The sequence below is a fragment of the Drosophila tropicalis genome, unplaced genomic scaffold, assembly GCF_018151085.1.
Source record: "Drosophila tropicalis isolate 14030-0801.00 unplaced genomic scaffold, ASM1815108v1 contig_1109, whole genome shotgun sequence".
NCBI classification, from domain to species: Eukaryota; Metazoa; Arthropoda; class Insecta; order Diptera; family Drosophilidae; genus Drosophila; species Drosophila tropicalis.
The window spans coordinates 399,798-417,726 of record NW_027172477.1 but is presented as its reverse complement, the minus strand read 5'-3'; the positions used below and the strand labels follow the sequence as shown (position 1 = coordinate 417,726).

The following is a 17,929-nucleotide window of genomic DNA, read 5'->3' as shown; positions in this document are numbered from 1 at the left end:
TTTGCATTTGAATTGTTGTTGAAAGTTGTGTGTATAAAATAAAAGTTTTCGACCAAGGGAGAGCTGACGTTGACTGGCGGGGGTGGGGGTTTCCTAGTGGGGCTGAGCCTTTTGGGGGCAGCCGCATATAAATCTGTTTGCCATTTGCATATGTAATAAGTGGAAAGGACATTAGAGAGTTGGGACTGATGATGAAATATGATAATCAAGTGTTATATCAAAGGCATTACGAGTTGTTGACATGAATGCGAATGACGCATAGTAGAGAAGTAGATGAATTTTAAGAGATAGACAGACAGAGATGGAGAGTTTTATGAACTGCAACTGCCTAAGATAATATCTTTTTTTTTTTTTTTTTTTTGTTTTTGTTTTTGTGGGAAGGCCAATTGAAAGTGTAAGTAGATATTGCCCTTTTGTATAAAGAAAATGTCATTTAAATGTTAATCTTGTGATATGTTGAAAAAAGCAAATAATAGTTTAGAATAAAGTGACTTCGATTGTTGAGTAAAAATGACTAAAATCTTGTCAAATAAAAAGGACATTGAAAGTAGGATGAATTTTAAATGAAACTACATTTTCGTTGGAATAAGAAGTGCTTAGAATAAATTCAAAAATATAAGTTAACTCCTGAAATTCCGAAATAGTTCATATATTTCGATTGACTGATTAGTCCTGACTCAGCCTTGACTTTATGGCAATCTATTGTGTTGGAGTGCGCATCTCATTATCTATCGTCAAGGATCATTTTCCCACTAAGCATCTACTTAGGAAATACATAGGATCACATGATCTTATGGCATTTCTGCAGCTGTGTGGTCATTTAGATCATCTAACAGCCTGTTAAGTACTTTCGTTTCTTTTGTATGGTATCTCCTATTTAATTATATGAAATTTTCCAAGCACCTCCAGTTCTATCGACTGAATGCTCAAACACACGCGCCCCTCGTGCTCGTTAGCATAGGAATCTGAAATGAACAAACACTCTAGGCTATAATTTCACAGAGAAAGACAAAGATATTGAAACAGAGAACAGAGACAGAGAGGCTGGACCTTGGCATTGGGTTACACAACTCAAATTCAAACTCAAACAGATGCCAAGAAGCAAACCAAAAACGGATGGGGCATTTAGCGCATCCTAACAACTGCTACATGACACCATATTATTAAATTAAATGCAGACACGCGTTCCCTCCTGTTCGCATTGAGCAGTAACTGTGTGTAAAGTTCCTATAATGCCAACAACAGATGGGGGACCCGACCTCGAACGACTTCGACTCCGTCTCTGACTCTGACTCTGACTCCGACTCCAAAACGTAAAGCCTGACCACCATTAATTCAATCCAAGTGAATGTGCGGTCCAGCACATTTGGTATTCCAACTTGCTTAACAACTAACAAGGTTCCAGGAAAGGCAATCAATAGATTTTCAGATATTGATAATGAACAAGTTTTAATTATAACAGAAGAGCCAAGTTGGCTCTTGAATGGTTTTTCGATATAGATCTTCCCAAAAAAACATATCATATAACTCAGAGGGAAATCAGATTTTTGTACTTTTTGTGGTTGGGGGATGGAGGGGATTAATACAGCATTTCATAATTCAAATTCAAAACTGAAGTCAAACCTTCTTAAAGAAAGAAAACAAGAAACCAAACAAAAAAGTCACCTGCTCTCTGCTTGTTGAATATGGATCTGGCCGATACGCTACCTGTGGCGGATCAATGATCATTTAGTGATTTCCTTCTCTTGTTGTTGGTGTTGTTGGCTTGGCCAGCTGCCACAGAAAATTGATGACGACAGGTTGCAGGCAAAAACGATCGCAACAAGCTGATCTGATCCCAAAGATTCTTGGCCCAGACTTCACCTCCTTGTGACGTTAATCGCCGAAATTGAAGCAGCTGAACTGTCAGTTTAGTTAAGTGGGCTGTGCCTCAAGTCGCCTCCACTTTAAATTTGATGTATTGATGATGAGGAATTGCGATAAACAACAATCCCAGACGATGCGAACCAGGACGATGGTAACGGCGACTCCGATGTCTGCTAATGAGTCTAATAGTATATGATGGTAGTTGCAGAGTTTTATAAGTCCTTGATTAATGTTTAGTTTTTCAGTTTATTTCACTATGTCCCCATCCAGTTGTAATTAGTCTCGTTTGTTGTCATAAATTTTCGGCACACACACACACACACACACAACACACACAATTTTTATGTTGTATTTTATTTTTCGGTTTTCGGTTGTTGAAAAGTTGCATTTAATTGCTCTGATTTACAGTTGCCGTCTCCCTGGGGTTCGTTTAGGTGTTGGTGTTGCCTCTTCGGATCCTTGTTCGCCTCCTCATTTACCTCCTCATCGTCCACAAACATAATTACGTGCAAAATTAATGATGTTTGTGTGGTGGCATTTTAAAAGCAGCTGAAGACAAATATGTGTTTCGTTTTTGGTTTTTTCCTTTTGAATTTAAGTAGGTTCCTTTTTGTGGATTTTAAAGTTGAAATTGGTTTCGCTTTCTTGTTAGCACAAAAAAAATAACATTTTAAACAAAGTCAGCAGGTGCAAAATTTGATCTTAAAATGATCTTCAACTTGGGCTTGACAGTGAATGAAAGTATTCCAAATGATTTATGTATTATATGGGAAAGAGACAGCGGGAGAGAGAGAGAGAGAGTGAGAAGCAAACAGGTGGAACTTTTTAAAAGTTGCAGAATTCTTTCAAACGATTTTTTTTTTCGATATTGAAGCTTTGAGTAATGTTTGATTGGAGAAATAAAACAAAAATACATATTAGCCTCCATTTGCTTCGATTTACTTGTTGAAATTTGCCTTTTGAGAAAAAAACAATTAAAACCTCATTTATCTTTTAGAGATTTTATTGTTTGTCTAAAAGGCTTGTTCATTGTTTTCTGAAAATATTTCCATAATTTGGCTTTCGTTTAGCTGGCCAACTCGGACAATCATCTTGAAATGTGTGAAATGTTGACAAAAGTGCCATTTCACACACTTGAATTCATCAACGCCTCATCAAAAGCATCCTGTCTGCGTGGTGGGCTCCCCCCGCCCCAGCCGAACTTTGTTCAACTCGGCTCCTGTGGCATAATTGAAACTCATCAAGTTTTATTTGGTATGTACCGAAGGTGGCGGCTTAAACATCATTAATGCCCTTATCACGTATATTCAATGCATCCCCCCAAAACGGCAATATGCATCCCCCAATTGAACGGCAATGGTCCACCTTATCCATTGGATTTGTCTACGAAAATTGCCACCCTTAATTACTTGTAAGCTTCAGCTCCCTTCTCCAACTCCATCTCCATTTCCATCTCCATCTCCTGTTACCATCACCATTCTCGAATCCATCGCCCAGTTTGACTTTGCAATTTCGCAGTGCATTGACGGTGACCCTGACACGACCCCTGAGACGAAGTAGACCCAGTTGCTGACCATTGATTAAATTGATGATGTTTGATGACTTCTGCAAGCTGATTTCATCGTAGATTTCTCTCAAAAAGCATGGGGCATGGGGAAAAGGACCACATATGGTGTGCACATGCCACTGCCACCCCCCGCTCATTACAATGCATTGGACATGCATCGGGGCAAGGAAGGAAGCCAAGAAGCCGAAAAAAAAGAAGAAGAAGAAGATGTATGTAATCATGAGCTGGGGTTACTTTTTTCATTTCAAGGAAGGAAGTAATAAGTGGAACAGTCTCATGCCGCTTGATCATGATAGTCATGATGACGACGACGATGATGATGATGATGATGATTCCCCCTTCTTCTGGGTGGTGGAAGGCCACTGTTGCCTGCCGATGATTAGACTAGAGCTCCTTCGCGTTCACCTAGTATGTCGGCATTCTTTTGGAGTGGCAACCTGCTGACCTTAATTAATCGAAGCATTGCCCGCACCTACAACTTGCAACTTGCAGCTTGCACCTTTTGCGAGAGGCGCAACCAATCTTGATTAATGTGCTAGGCGGAGTTTTTAGGCGTCCGCGTGACTAGGCGTATTTTTGTTGGCTTTATGTACAGAAATACATTTCTTATTTTCTCACTCTTGCGGGAAATGAGTTTGCAATGGTATGAAGAATACGATTATGAAGAAGAAGTAGAGGGAAATGAAGGCGTTTTGTCTACTAATTGCTCAGCATTGTTCAGATCCATAGATAATTTAACATAGAAACCTCTAAATTCAAGTTGAAAGTTCAGAAAGCAAATATCAATGTCCATCTCGTTGACTATTTTTTTGCTTGCGATGTTGATATATGCCTCAGGGGTGCAATATACACATGTACTTGCCCCCCTTCTAGTCCTGCAGACAGACGCAGTCCATGTGTTTGTGTGTGTATGTAATGAAAGTGTGAATGAAATTTTCCTTTACGTAAAAAAGGAGTGAATAAAAAGTCGAAAAGAGGTAGGAGAAAGTTCAAATAGAATTTAACCCCAAGCGCATATTTATAGCACGTAACACAAATACAAAATGAGACAAGCGTGTGTGTAAGTATATATGTATGAATGTGTGAGTGGAGGAGTAAATGTAAGGGCTAGGCGGGACCCAGTTGGTCCCTGAACTATATTAAACCTTTGCTGTGCTGTCGTGCTGAAAATGACCCGCAGGTAAAAAGAGATTTCGCAGTAGCTTTTTGCATGCAAGCAGATTTCGCTTCACTTTTATACCTTTCTCTCTCTCTCTCTCTTTGGTTTCTATCTATCCCCCTCTCTGTTGAAGGTTTTTACCCCTTAGGGCTAAAGTAAGACAAAAGGAGAAAGTTCAGGTGAATGATACGTCAATGATATGCAGATAAAAAGGAAGCGATGATGGATACAAAATAAGTTTAATTTTTTTGTTGTTCGTCTAAATGGGATTAGGTTTATGTGAGGTTTTATCTTTTAAACGGCATAAGAGCATGCTCTCCGTAAGAAATTTGACTGGCTACTCACTTTTGGGGATATCCAAAAGAAGCTTTCTTATAATTTTTAATTTGCTTGCGGTAGGTTTGAATTTAAATTATTTTTTTATAACACTTCATAAGATTTTCCTGACTTTTCAATTAAAGCTTTTTGGGTTTTCAATTCGAATGTTTCATCCCTTTCTTTGGAAGGACAAACCACATCCTAGACACATCACAACCCCATTCAAAGGACAGATCACATCCGAAAACCACTTGAACCATCTATATGTACCTATATATATATATATATATATATTTATATAGATTGTAGGTATATAGATAAAGCCAGTGTCAACTCAACCTCAACTCAACTCAACCCGAACAAACCCAACAAACCCAAAAAGAAAACTATAACAATAAAGACCGGAAATTAAAGTGTGAAAATGGTAGGGCAGGAAGTTGCCTTGATTACAACGGAGCACAAGGAGAGAGAGATAGACAGATAGAGAAAGAGAGAGTGTGTGTGTGTAGAAGTTGTGCCGAGTTTTTGGAAGGGGATCGGTCTGGGGGCAGAGTGTATAACTGACAAATAGAAAAGTTTACAATGCATTTCAACTGCTGACATAGACAGAGTAACATAGATCCGCCCGCAGTGCCACCGCCTCTGATTGAATGTTAAACATTTAATTTAAACTTGTCCCCGATTCTAACCGAACCGAGAAAACACTGAGATTTGCCCCCACAAGACTTTGGTTGACTGACTGAGTGAGTGGATGGATGGATGGATGAGCGAGTGAGAGACATAATTTATGCACGCACATCAATTCAAATGCATCTAATTTAGTAAACAGACCCAAAAAGGAGCCACCAGTCATAGTCGCAATTGCAGGAGGAGGACAAGACTAGATGTAGATGAAGGCGCTGCATTCACACCTGGCATAAAGGAGCCGTGCCGCTGCTGGTTGCCTCTCTCGCCATTAGCCTTAAAATAGTTTTCATTTGTTTTCCGATGGTTGCAACAACATGTGGCACATTGGCACAGCCACTACTACTAAGTAGCCTGTCTACTGTCTCAAATTCTTCACCTCCTCCTCCTCCTCCTCCTCCGCCACCTTCATCTTCAGCATCTCCTGCGACATTGTCTCGCTTCGCTTCGTGTCGTTTCATTTGGACTGGCATAGTCATAGTCTCTCATGGTCTCTGGATCTCCTACATGCATCCTCATGCCTCATCCTACTCATACTATACAAACTACATGCAGCTCATTTAGTTGACATTTATTAACGTCACATAGCGCGCAATGTTTGACAATTAATTAGGCACAGATACGAATGACAGACGCCTCCGCCTCCGCCTTCCTCTTCCCCTTCTCCATCCCCATCTACAACTGATTTTAGCTCTGTTCATAGTTTAGTCCATTTCCTAGACTTGAACTTGAATACAAATTAAATTAAATTTAGTCTGACAATTTTCGTTGTCAGCTGTAAGGAAATTAAAATAGAAAATAGAATCACGTTTTTTCTTTGGTTTTCTAACTAAAGCTAAAAGTTTAAATATTTATTCTCACAATTATATATTGGCTCGATGCAAATTTTAAGAGTAACATTACAAATTGATTGTAATTGCCAAAATGTAAGTTGATAAACGGACTCATGAATTGTATATCTTCAATGATAAAACTAGTTGAGAATCACAACCAAATGAAGCAAAAAATCTGAGAGCCGGACTAACTTTATAATTGTTAATTGTTATGGGAATTGCGTAATTTTTGTTTTTTTGCCTGCCCCAACAACTTCTTAGAACAAAAGTTATCCCACAAAAAACACAGATTACTAACCAAAATAACCAAGTTAATGTTGATATAGAAATTAAAAGTTGGGATATTAAGCTTTGAGCCATTTGCATAAGTATCGGTTAAATAAGTGTACATTTGTTATCAGTCTCGATTATCTAACAATTGCCAACCGAATTTCTCTCTTGACTTCTCGCCATCATACCAAAGAAATTGTTCATCTTAGGTCTTTTCTTTGATTTATTTGACGAATAAGTTTGCATGCCATAGAACATTAAGAAGAGGACGTGAGTGTGGGACAAGCGGCATCATCATCAGTTGCGCATTCTTCAGTTCTCGGTTCTGGACACCCACAATAAATTTCACTTATCAAAGTTTTTGGGTTTTTTTTGTCTGCCCTGCCTTTTGCCAGTGCAGAAACCACGACAACGACTAACTTTATTGCTCAGAGATACAGAGGCAAAAGATACTCCGCTCGCACTTTACGGCCAAAAGCAAACTAAGGGAAAATTAAATGTCTTTTGTCAACAGACATCGCAAAAGAAGAAAAAACGAAAGAAAGAATGAATGAACCAACCAACGAACGAACGAACGAACGAGCAAGAAAAGCAACATAAAAAAAATAAAACAGGCAAAAGAACTATGGACAATGACGCACTTTTCGGTCAGAAGTTTGCCCACTTTGATATGCATTAAAAACGAATTCTTGTCGTCATCATCCCAGCTTCAAGCATCAGGAACAGCAGCAGCAACAGCAGGAGCAGGAGCAGGAGCATCAGAGCAGCATCAGAAACAGCAACAAACTCCAATGAAGCGCAGAGCAATCTCGTTGTGCAAACTGGCATCATAATGGGCCCACTTATCATGGCAATCACTCAGCAGTCAGCTGCCTGCTGCCGGCTATTGGTTTGGTTTGGTTTCGTTTGGTTTGCTTCAGTTCAGTACGGAACGATATGCTTCAGTTGGGCTTGGGTTCGGTTTGGACTTGGTCTTGGCATTGGCCTGCAGTTTTTGCATCGTCCAACACCCTTGGGGGTCGCCATCTTCACCATCGCCTTCGCCGCCAACAGAGCTTTACTCCACTTGCCGTCGATACTCAATCGTCGTTGCCTTTTAATACTTTGCGCAAACACATTAAATGGAAATTTCGTGCAAAGAGACCACCGACGACCATCACCACCCCCATCATGAGCAGGGGATGCGAGGCGATGGTATGGGATGCAGTAAGGAGTTTCGGCAGTTTGGGAAATCGGAGAATGCAAAGTGCTGGCATTTTTCATGTGACATTTGCGAAAGAAAAAAAAAATGAAAATGGGGAAAACAGCAGAAAGCAAAACAAACTCAAAGCAGGACTTCTATTTGATCTCTGCTGTGTTTTTTTTCCTCACTCACTCACACACTTATTCGCTATGTGTGTGTGTGATGGAAATCCTTGCGCCCTGGAAAAACTGTTCCATTTGCTCTTCTTTTCGAGTGTTTTATAAATAAAGAAAAATTTTTCGGTAGCACCAAAAATGTGTTTACTTTGAAAATTGCTGTGATTCGGACCACAAAAGCAAAGAGCAGGGAACAGGCAACAGGGAGCAGAGGATGCCGGAGCAGCAGCAAGCTGGAATCTGAGGGTGATGCCATTGAATTCTGGCATTTCGAGTGGCTCATCTTAAGAGATTTAAAAATAGCAAAAAGAATTGAATCATTGTTGAATTAGCAGATTAAAATTTTTATTTGCCATAAAGATGATATCAAAACGTTTAAGTAGACAGGGAGAATGGGCAAAATGGATTTTGAAATGTTTGTATATGGGATTAAAATTTCCTTTTTTCTTTTCTTAAACTTATTTAATTATAACTACGCCTCTAAGGACTTCAATCAACAAATTAAAAGCAAGAGGTGAGAGAGATTAAAAAAAATAAGAAAATCTACATTAAAATTTTCAGAATTTTAAACTCAAAAGAGAATGAAATGTATTTACAAAAAATTGGGCCCACACATTTGACAAAATTGTTAATAATTTTCAAAAATGTCATAGATGCTAAGATAAACAAATTTATTCAAAGGAATTCTACAAAACGTTTTAGCAAAGGTTTGATATGTTAAAGGCCTCTTTAATATTTCCCATACTAAATTGTGAAGGAAATTGCAAATTCATTCATGTTAGATTCTCAGCTTAATTTAAGACTAGTATACCACTTTAAAAAAAATATTAGACCAAAAGGTAGTTAGATTGGTTGAATATTTATTTAAAGTTTATTTTCTTTTGAATGATCTGCAAAATAGTTAATACTTTAGGCTACTCTCCAATTCAAAATACAAAAAATACTTATTTTATTTTGGAAACGGCGAAAACCCAAAACCAAAAGCTCTTGATCGCCGAGACTTCGTATTTGATGATTTCAAAATGGGTTGTGGATAAATCCAACAACTAATGGCTAAACTTTATGTAATATGCAGAAGGAAGCTTCTCTGACCCCATATAGTATATATATTCTTGATCGGGATCAACATGTCCGTTTGTCCGTCCGTCTGTATGAACAACCAGATCTCGGAGGCATTAAGAGCTAGAGCCACCAAATTTGGTATGTATACTCGTGTAGTATGTAAATGTATGGAGTTAATTGGAATTTTAGCCACGCCCCCGGAATTTACGTAATACTGTTTTTCTTAAAAAGTATAAAGCTATTAAATTTTGTATGGAAACTAACTTGATAGACTCGCAGAATTTGTATACTCTAATATTTTCCCACACCAATATCCGTCTCCATAATTTAGAAAAAATCGATTGCCGGCTGCAATTTTCTGACTATCGCAACCAAATGAACGTATTTTACTACGCGATCCATAAGGGCAGAAATGGCCGTTGGCTAGTGGCGGCGCTAGAGTGCTCGCGTGTTTGTAGAGTGAGCGAGATAGCATATGGGATGAGGGATGTTAAAACAATTTAATAGACATTAGGTATTTATTTCACCTGGTGTATGATATACCCAAGTCGGCGAGTCGACTTACGTTATTTTTTAGTACTATTTTAGAAGAAAAAGTTATTAAGACACACCTGAAGATCGATTTGGGGCGAATATTGCATGAAGAAAAATATTTGAAATTGGCAGTCGACGAAAAGAAAAGGCACAGATCTTGTGGAAATTTGTAGTCTGTTTTTCATATTTTTGTAATATATTACATAAATAGGAGGAACGAAATCTGTATTACAGCTGATGCATCTTGGAGGTGTACTTGGAGGAGTAGTGATACCAAGAAATAAAGCGAGTCTTTCAAACCAGCAGGACAACTCCCCGATAGATCATTTTAGACTGCTTTCGGGAGGAGACCATGCAGCACCAGTTGATGACAGAAGACCGCGATTAATTTAAGTTGTTGCCGAACGCTTGAACTAAAAGAGAAAAAAAAAAAATTATTATATGTATGTCCATTTAATGAAACACATAGAGCACCTGCTGCGAAAATACTGGATCATATCAAGAACCATTGTACAAGCAATGTTTTGAACTTCGTGAATGCCGTGCAAGAAGAAGTAAAGAAATCCTTAAAAGGGGCGGAGAGTGTGCCTCAAAAAACGGTTGAATGTGAGGATGATTGGGACCAGGAGCCCGATGTAGGAACCTATAAACCGCTACATTATTGTGATGAAAAATTGGTTGTTCGTTCCTTAAAGGGACAATCGCGGACTGTACGCCAAGAGTTCCGTCAGAACGAGCGCCGTCGATTTACCGAACTCAAGAACAAATAGACGAGAGGAAATATAGTAAAATAAAAAAGACATTTAAAAAACAGGACTAGCAATAATATGGAAAATGTCCTATTGAAGAGAAATAAAGAATTGTTGAATTTTGTAATCTTTATACTCGATTTATACTCACGAAAGCAGCCAGGATTAAGCAATCCAATCACAGTTATTCAGGACTCCAGGTTGTATTTTGATCCATTTTAAGTTACTCTTAGAGGAGTACTCCAACCAAGGACTAAAGCGAGTCTTCCAAACCAGCAGGACAACTCAGATTCTCTCGACTCTTCACAAATGCATGTAGAAAGAGATTATGCAGCACCAGTCGATGACAGAAGAGTGCGATTACTTTAATTTAGCTGTAAGAAGTGGGCACAATTACTTTTCACTGACGATATCAATTTTTGGTTTATATTACCTTAAATTACGTTATTTGCATCAATTATTAGTAAGGAAAATGCATAAATATTTGCTTGAACAGGACTAGCAATAATAAGGAAAATGTCCTATTGAAGAGAGATAAAGAATTGTTGAATTTTGTAATGTTTATGTTTGATTTATACTCACGAAAGCAGCCAGGATTAAGCAATCCGATCTGTATATCAATTAAAGCATCTTGAAAGTGTACTTGGAGGAGCACTGCCACCAAGGTCAGAAGCAAGTCGTCCAAACCGGCAGGACAACTCTGAGATAGATCATTTTCGACTCTTCACAAATGCATTTGGAAGGAGATTATGCAGCACCAGTCGATGACAGAAGAGTGCGATTACTTTAATTTAGCTGTAAGAAGTGGGCACAATTACTTTTCACTGACGATATCAATTTTTGGTTTATATTACCTTAAATTACGTTATTTGCATCAATTATTAATAAGGAAAATATTTATTTGCTTGAACAGGACTAGCAATAATAAGGAAAATGTCCTATTGAAGAGAGATAAAGAATTGTTGAATTTTGTAATGTTTATGTTCGATTTATACTCACGAAAGCAGCCAGGATTAAGCAATCCAATCACAGTTGTTCAGGACTCCAGGTCGTATTTTGATCCATTTTAAGTTTTTTTCGTTTTTTTTTTACACTTTTGTTTTTTTTTTTTGGATTTAATTTTATTGAACTGACTACTTCGAGCTCCAGTTAAGGAATGAATTTATGGGAAGCAATAATTCCCACTATGGCAATTTGGAGAAAGTCAAATTGGCAATGCCTACTAGATTACTTTTTGCTAAATTTTCAATGGTTGCTAGATTATAGAATCTTAACTTAAGGCCAGGCCCGGACTGGGACCCTAAGGGCCCACCGGGCATACAAGTTGAATGGCCCCCTATACTACATATATGCTTGAACAATGATTTCCGAGGCAAATGAAAGTTACACATTTTTAGGTTTTACACCAAGTTTGATCGTTTATCTTCTTTCAACAATGCGTTTCTACGTAGGGCGTAACACTCATCAAACAGTCAGAAGCTTTTCAAGTGAATTGCTCTGTAACGAAAAGGCGTTAATAATTCGTTCATCTTCAATTTGATTTAAGTTTTTTTAATTATGGGAAAAATGACACAGACTATAGCTTTGGTAGGAAAATCTATGGGAAAACTATACTATTATAGTACATTGAAGGGGCCCCTAAACGTCTGGGGCTCAGGCCTTTTGTTTATTCTATATAAGAAATATGAATTTTGTGTTCTGGACCATGGTTAAAATCAAATCAGTTCTCTGCTACGCAACATTTCTTCACTTTTGAAAACAATGTCTAAAGTTCCAGTAGCTTACAGGGCTTCTGAATTCCAGCGGCCCCAGCGTCCATCAGTCTGATAAAGAATATACATATATACTTTATGGGGTCGCAGAAGCTTCCTTCTGCCTGTTACATACATTTTGGCGACTTTAATATACCATTTCACTCTATGGCTGGATGGTATAAAAATCATGATTCTGCAAATTAAGTGTTTAGGTTCAGTGTTGAACAATGCAAAAGATATATAGCCTTACGTCAAGATTCCTCAATCTAGCAACCATTGAAAATTTAGCAAAAAGTAATCTAGTAGGCATTGCCAATTTAACTTTCTCCAAATTGCCATAGTAGGAATTATTGCTTCCTACAATTTCATTCCTCAACTGGAGCTCGAAGTAGTCAGTTCAATAAAATTAAATCCAAAAAAAAAAAAAAAAGTGTAAAAAAGAAAAAAAACTTAAAATGGATCAAAATACGACCTGGAGTCCTGAACAACTGTGATTGGATTGCTTAATCCTGGCTGCTTTCGTGAGTATAAATCAAACATAAACATTACAAAATTCAACAATTCTTTTATCTCTCTTCAATAGGACATTTTCCTTATTATTGCTAGTCCTGTTCAAGCAAAGAAATATACATTTTCCTTACTAATAATTGATGCAAATAACGTAATTTAAGGTAATATAAACCAAAAATTGATATCGTCAGTGAAAAGTAATTGTGCCCACTTCTTACAGCTAAATTAAAGTAATCGCACTCTTCTGTCATCGACTGGTGCTGCATAATCTCCTTCCAAATGCATTTGTGAAGAGTCGAAAATGATCTATCTCAGAGTTGTCCTGCCGGTTTGGACGACTTGCTTCTGACCTTGGTGGCAGTGCTCCTCCAAGTACACTTTCAAGATGCTTTAACTGATATACAGATCGGATTGCTTAATCCTGGCTGCTTTCGTGAGTATAAATCAAACATAAACATTACAAAATTCAACAATTCTTTATTTCTCTTCAATAGGACATTTTCCTTATTATTGCTAGTCCTGTTCAAGCAAAGAAATATACATTTTCCTTACTAATAATTGATGCAAATAACGTAATTTAAGGTAATATAAACCAAAAATTGATATCGTCAGTGAAAAGTAATTGTGCCCACTTCTTACAGCTAAATTAAAGTAATCGCACTCTTCTGTCATCGACTGGTGCTGCATAATCTCCTTCCAAATGCATTTGTGAAGAGTCGAAAATGATCTATCTCAGAGTTGTCCTGCCGGTTTGGACGACTTGCTTCTGACCTTGGTGGCAGTGCTCCTCCAAGTACACTTTCAAGATGCTTTAACTGATATACAGATCGGATTGCTTAATCCTGGCTGCTTTCGTGAGTATAAATCAAACATAAACATTACAAAATTCAACAATTCTTTATTTCTCTTCAATAGGACATTTTCCTTATTATTGCTAGTCCTGTTCAAGCAAAGAAATATACATTTTCCTTACTAATAATTGATGCAAATAACGTAATTTAAGGTAATATAAACCAAAAATTGATATCGTCAGTGAAAAGTAATTGTGCCCACTTCTTACAGCTAAATTAAAGTAATCGCACTCTTCTGTCATCGACTGGTGCTGCATAATCTCCTTCCAAATGCATTTGTGAAGAGTCGAAAATGATCTATCTCAGAGTTGTCCTGCCGGTTTGGACGACTTGCTTCTGACCTTGGTGGCAGTGCTCCTCCAAGTACACTTTCAAGATGCTTTAACTGATATACAGATCGGATTGCTTAATCCTGGCTGCTTTCGTGAGTATAAATCAAACATAAACATTACAAAATTCAACAATTCTTTATTTCTCTTCAATAGGACATTTTCCTTATTATTGCTAGTCCTGTTCAAGCAAATAATATATACATTTTCCTTACTAATAATTGATGCAAATAACGTAATTTAAGGTAATATAAACCAAAAATTGATATCGTCAGTGAAAAGTAATTGTGCCCACTTCTTACAGCTAAATTAAAGTAATCGCACTCTTCTGTCATCGACTGGTGCTGCATAATCTCTTTCTAAATGCATTTGTGAAGAGTCGAAAATGATCTATCTCAGAGTTGTCCTGCCGGTTTGGACGACTTGCTTCTGACCTTGGTTGCAGTACTCCTCCAAGAGTACACTTAAAATGGATCAAGATAGACTTTAAGTCCTGAATATACAGTGATCGGATTGCTTAATCCTGGCTGCTTTCGTGAGTATAAATCAAACATAAACATTACAAAATTCAACAATTCTTTATTTCTCTTCAATAGGACATTTTCCTTATTATTGCTAGTCCTGTTCAAGCAAAGAAATATACATTTTCCTTACTAATAATTGATGCAAATAACGTAATTTAAGGTAATATAAACCAAAAATTGATATCGTCAGTGAAAAGTAATTGTGCCCACTTCTTACAGCTAAATTAAAGTAATCGCACTCTTCTGTCATCGACTGGTGCTGCATAATCTCCTTCCAAATGCATTTGTGAAGAGTCGAAAATGATCTATCTCAGAGTTGTCCTGCCGGTTTGGACGACTTGCTTCTGACCTTGGTGGCAGTGCTCCTCCAAGAGTACACTTTCAAGATGCTTTAACTGATATACAGATCGGATTGCTTAATCCTGGCTGCTTTCGTGAGTATAAATCAAACATAAACATTACAAAATTCAACAATTCTTTATCTCTCTTCAATAGGACATTTTCCTTATTATTGCTAGTCCTGTTCAAGCAAATAAATATGCATTTTCCTTACTAATAATTGATGCAAATAACGTAATTTAAGGTAATATAAACCAAAAATTGATATCGTCAGTGAAAAGTAATTGTGCCCACTTCTTACAGCTAAATTAAAGTAATCGCACTCTTCTGTCATCGACTGGTGCTGCATAATCTCTTTCTAAATGCATTTGTGAAGAGTCGAGAGAATCTGAGTTGTCCTGCTGGTTTGGAAGACTCGCTTTAGTCCTTGGTTGAAGTACTCCTCTAAGAGTAACTTAAAATGGATCAAAATACGACCTGGAGTCCTGAATAACTGTGATTGGATTGCTTAATCCTGGCTGCTTTCGTGAGTATAAATCGAGTATAAAGATTACAAAATTCAACAATTCTTTATTTCTCTTCAATAGGACATTTTCCTTATTATTGCTAGTCCTGTTCAAGCAAAGAAATATACATTTTCCTTACTAATAATTGATGCAAATAACGTAATTTAAGGTAATATAAACCAAAAATTGATATCGTCAGTGAAAAGTAATTGTGCACTTCTTACAGCTAAATTAAATCGCGATCCTCTTTCATATGAATAGTCTTTTTCTAAATGCATTTGTGAAGAGTCGAGAGATATCTGAGTTGTCCTGCTGGTTTGGAAGACTCGCTTTAGTCCTTGGTTGGAGTACTCCTCTAAGAGTAACTTAAAATGGATCAAAATACAACCTGGAGTCCTGAATAACTGTGATTGGATTGCTTAATCCTGGCTGCTTTCGTGAGTATAAATCGAGTATAAAGATTACAAAATTCAACAATTCTTTATTTCTCTTCAATAGGACATTTTCCTTATTATTGCTAGTCCTGTTTTCTAAATGTCTTTTTATTTTACTATATTTCCCCTCGTCTATTTGTTCTTGAGTTCGGTAAATCGACGGCGCTCGTTCTGACGGAACTCTTGGCGTACAGTCCGCGATTGTCCCTTTAAGGAACGAACAACCAATTTTTCATCACAATAATGTAGCGGTTTATAGGTTCCTACATCGGGCTCCTGGTCCCAATCATCCTCACATTCAACCGTTTTTTGAGGCACACTCTCCGCCCCTTTTAAGGATTTCTTTACTTCTTCTTGCACGGCATTCACGAAGTTCAAAACATTGCTTGTACAATGGTTCTTGATATGATCCAGTATTTTCGCAGCAGGTGCGCTATGTGTTTCATTAAATGGACATACATATAATAATTTTTTTTTTTCTCTTTTAGTTCAAGCGTTCGGCAACAACTTAAATTAATCGCGGTCTTCTGTCATCAACTGGTGCTGCATGGTCTCCTCCCGAAAGCAGTCTAAAATGATCTATCGGGGAGTTGTCCTGCTGGTTTGAAAGACTCGCTTTATTTCTTGGTATCACTACGCCTCCAAGTACTCCTTCAAGATGCGGCATAGGGATAGGGCATCGGGCATCGGGCATCGGCATGGGCAGATGTAATACAGATTTTGTTCCTCCCATTTATGTAATATATTACAAAAATATGAAAAACAGACTACAAAACTCCACAAGATCTGTGCCTTTTCTTTTCGTCGACTGCCAATTTTAAATTCTTTTCATGCCACGCACTTCATGCAATATTCGCCCCAAATCGATTATATTTAAAACTCATAAGATCTTCAGGTGTTACTTAATAACCTTTTTCTTCTAAAATAGTACTAAACCAGAGGGCCGGGGCTAACTTCGACCGCGTCAAAGTTTGTATACCCTTTCAACTTTTTTGGTAACTCTTTTCTTACCTATTAGCCATCAATGTGGAAGAACGTTTTATATAAAAAGGCTTATATTTGCGAAAGAATGGCCAACAATCATAGGAAATAACGAAGATATTGATCATAGTCACTGTTTTCCACTGATCGTTCCTATGGGACGGGAGCTATATGATATAGTCACCCGATCTTTATCAAATTTGGCACAGTCATTAACAGATATATCAAACTAACAAATGTTTAATTTGACAGCAATCGCATTAAAAGTAACGAAGTTATTTACATAAGTCACTGTTTTCGACCGATCGTTCCTATTGGAGCTATATGATACAGTCATCCGATCTTGATCAAAGTAGTTTATAGGCGTAATCAACTCTTTAATATTAAGTTTCACGATAATAGCACAGAAAACAACGAAGTTATTGAGAAAAGTCACTGTTCGTGACTTTGGGGTTTGTATGGGAGCTATATGATATAGTGGTCCGATCCGGCTGAATCCGAGATATACAACCCCATGCAGTATATACAGGCCTACGTGCAAAATTTCAGCTCTGTAGCTCTTACGGTCTAGGAGGAGTTTGCGTTGATCCAGACGGACGGATGGACGGACGGACATGGCTATTTGAACTCGTCTCGTCGTGCTAATCAAGAATATATATACTTGATGCTTCGTTCTATGCGTTGCACACTTCTGACCAAAATTAATATACCCTTTTTGCAAGGGTATAAAAATGTCACTTGGTGTAATTTTGCTTTATTGGCTTTAATGTAAGAATATTTGTGTTTTTGTTTGTCCCTTTTTTATTTCTTTTGACTATCGCAATTTAAATGAGAAATGAAATTGCAACCACCTCGAACTGGGAAGTAACTTTAAGTCGGAACTCCATTTCGAATTTCAACTCCAACACCAACTTCAACTCACATTAATTTACGTAAAATCCACTTAACTTCTTTCCCAATGTACGCAATAAATTCCACAACTTTGCGCCTCATCAAACGAAATTAATGTTAAAGTCCAGACAATAGAATAGATAGAAATCTACATGAAGTTAGACGACAGCGCGACGACGACAACGATGTCAGAGGATGTCGCCAGTGAATTTCAGAACATGTGGTAAAATGATGAGACCCAACCACCAGCTAGCTAGCTAGCCAGTCAGCCAGCCAGCCAGACAACCAACAGGCCACCATCCACCCAACCACCCACCACCCAACAATAGACTAAAGCCACCCCAAAAAATATGTATATTCAACGGAACGAGCGAAAAGGGTATAAAGCAATTTTTTGTGCCGCCTTTAG

General features: G+C 37.7%; 4 long non-coding RNA genes across 6 annotated transcripts; 2 read left to right on the top strand and 2 right to left on the bottom strand.

The window, feature by feature from the left end:
• Positions 1-9,809: 9,809 nt before the first annotated feature.
• LOC137573709 (uncharacterized) lies at positions 9,810-10,872 on the bottom strand. Its single transcript, XR_011031920.1, has 4 exons — positions 10,835-10,872; positions 10,553-10,775; positions 10,127-10,491; positions 9,810-10,065 (listed from the first exon to the last, which is right to left on the bottom strand). It is a non-coding gene; the product is annotated as an uncharacterized lncRNA (long non-coding RNA).
• Positions 10,873-10,887: 15 nt separating this feature from the next.
• On the bottom strand, positions 10,888-11,281 carry LOC137573714 (uncharacterized). Its single transcript, XR_011031921.1, has 3 exons — positions 11,256-11,281; positions 10,984-11,196; positions 10,888-10,922 (listed from the first exon to the last, which is right to left on the bottom strand). It is a non-coding gene; the product is annotated as an uncharacterized lncRNA (long non-coding RNA).
• Positions 11,282-12,552: 1,271 nt separating this feature from the next.
• LOC137573581 (uncharacterized) lies at positions 12,553-13,232 on the top strand. Its single transcript, XR_011031912.1, has 4 exons — positions 12,553-12,676; positions 12,739-12,826; positions 12,886-13,098; positions 13,160-13,232. It is a non-coding gene; the product is annotated as an uncharacterized lncRNA (long non-coding RNA).
• Positions 13,233-14,787: 1,555 nt separating this feature from the next.
• Positions 14,788-16,355, top strand: LOC137573568 (uncharacterized). Of its 3 annotated transcripts, none has more exons than XR_011031910.1 (4): positions 14,865-14,952; positions 15,012-15,234; positions 15,713-16,076; positions 16,137-16,354. It is a non-coding gene; the product is annotated as an uncharacterized lncRNA (long non-coding RNA). The 3 variants fall into 3 exon arrangements; XR_011031908.1 differs by lacking the exons at positions 14,865-14,952; positions 15,012-15,234 and adding exons at positions 15,339-15,383; positions 15,441-15,651 and having other exon boundaries at positions 16,137-16,355; XR_011031911.1 differs by lacking the exons at positions 14,865-14,952; positions 15,012-15,234 and adding an exon at positions 14,788-14,803 and having other exon boundaries at positions 16,137-16,350.
• Positions 16,356-17,929: the final 1,574 nt, after the last annotated feature.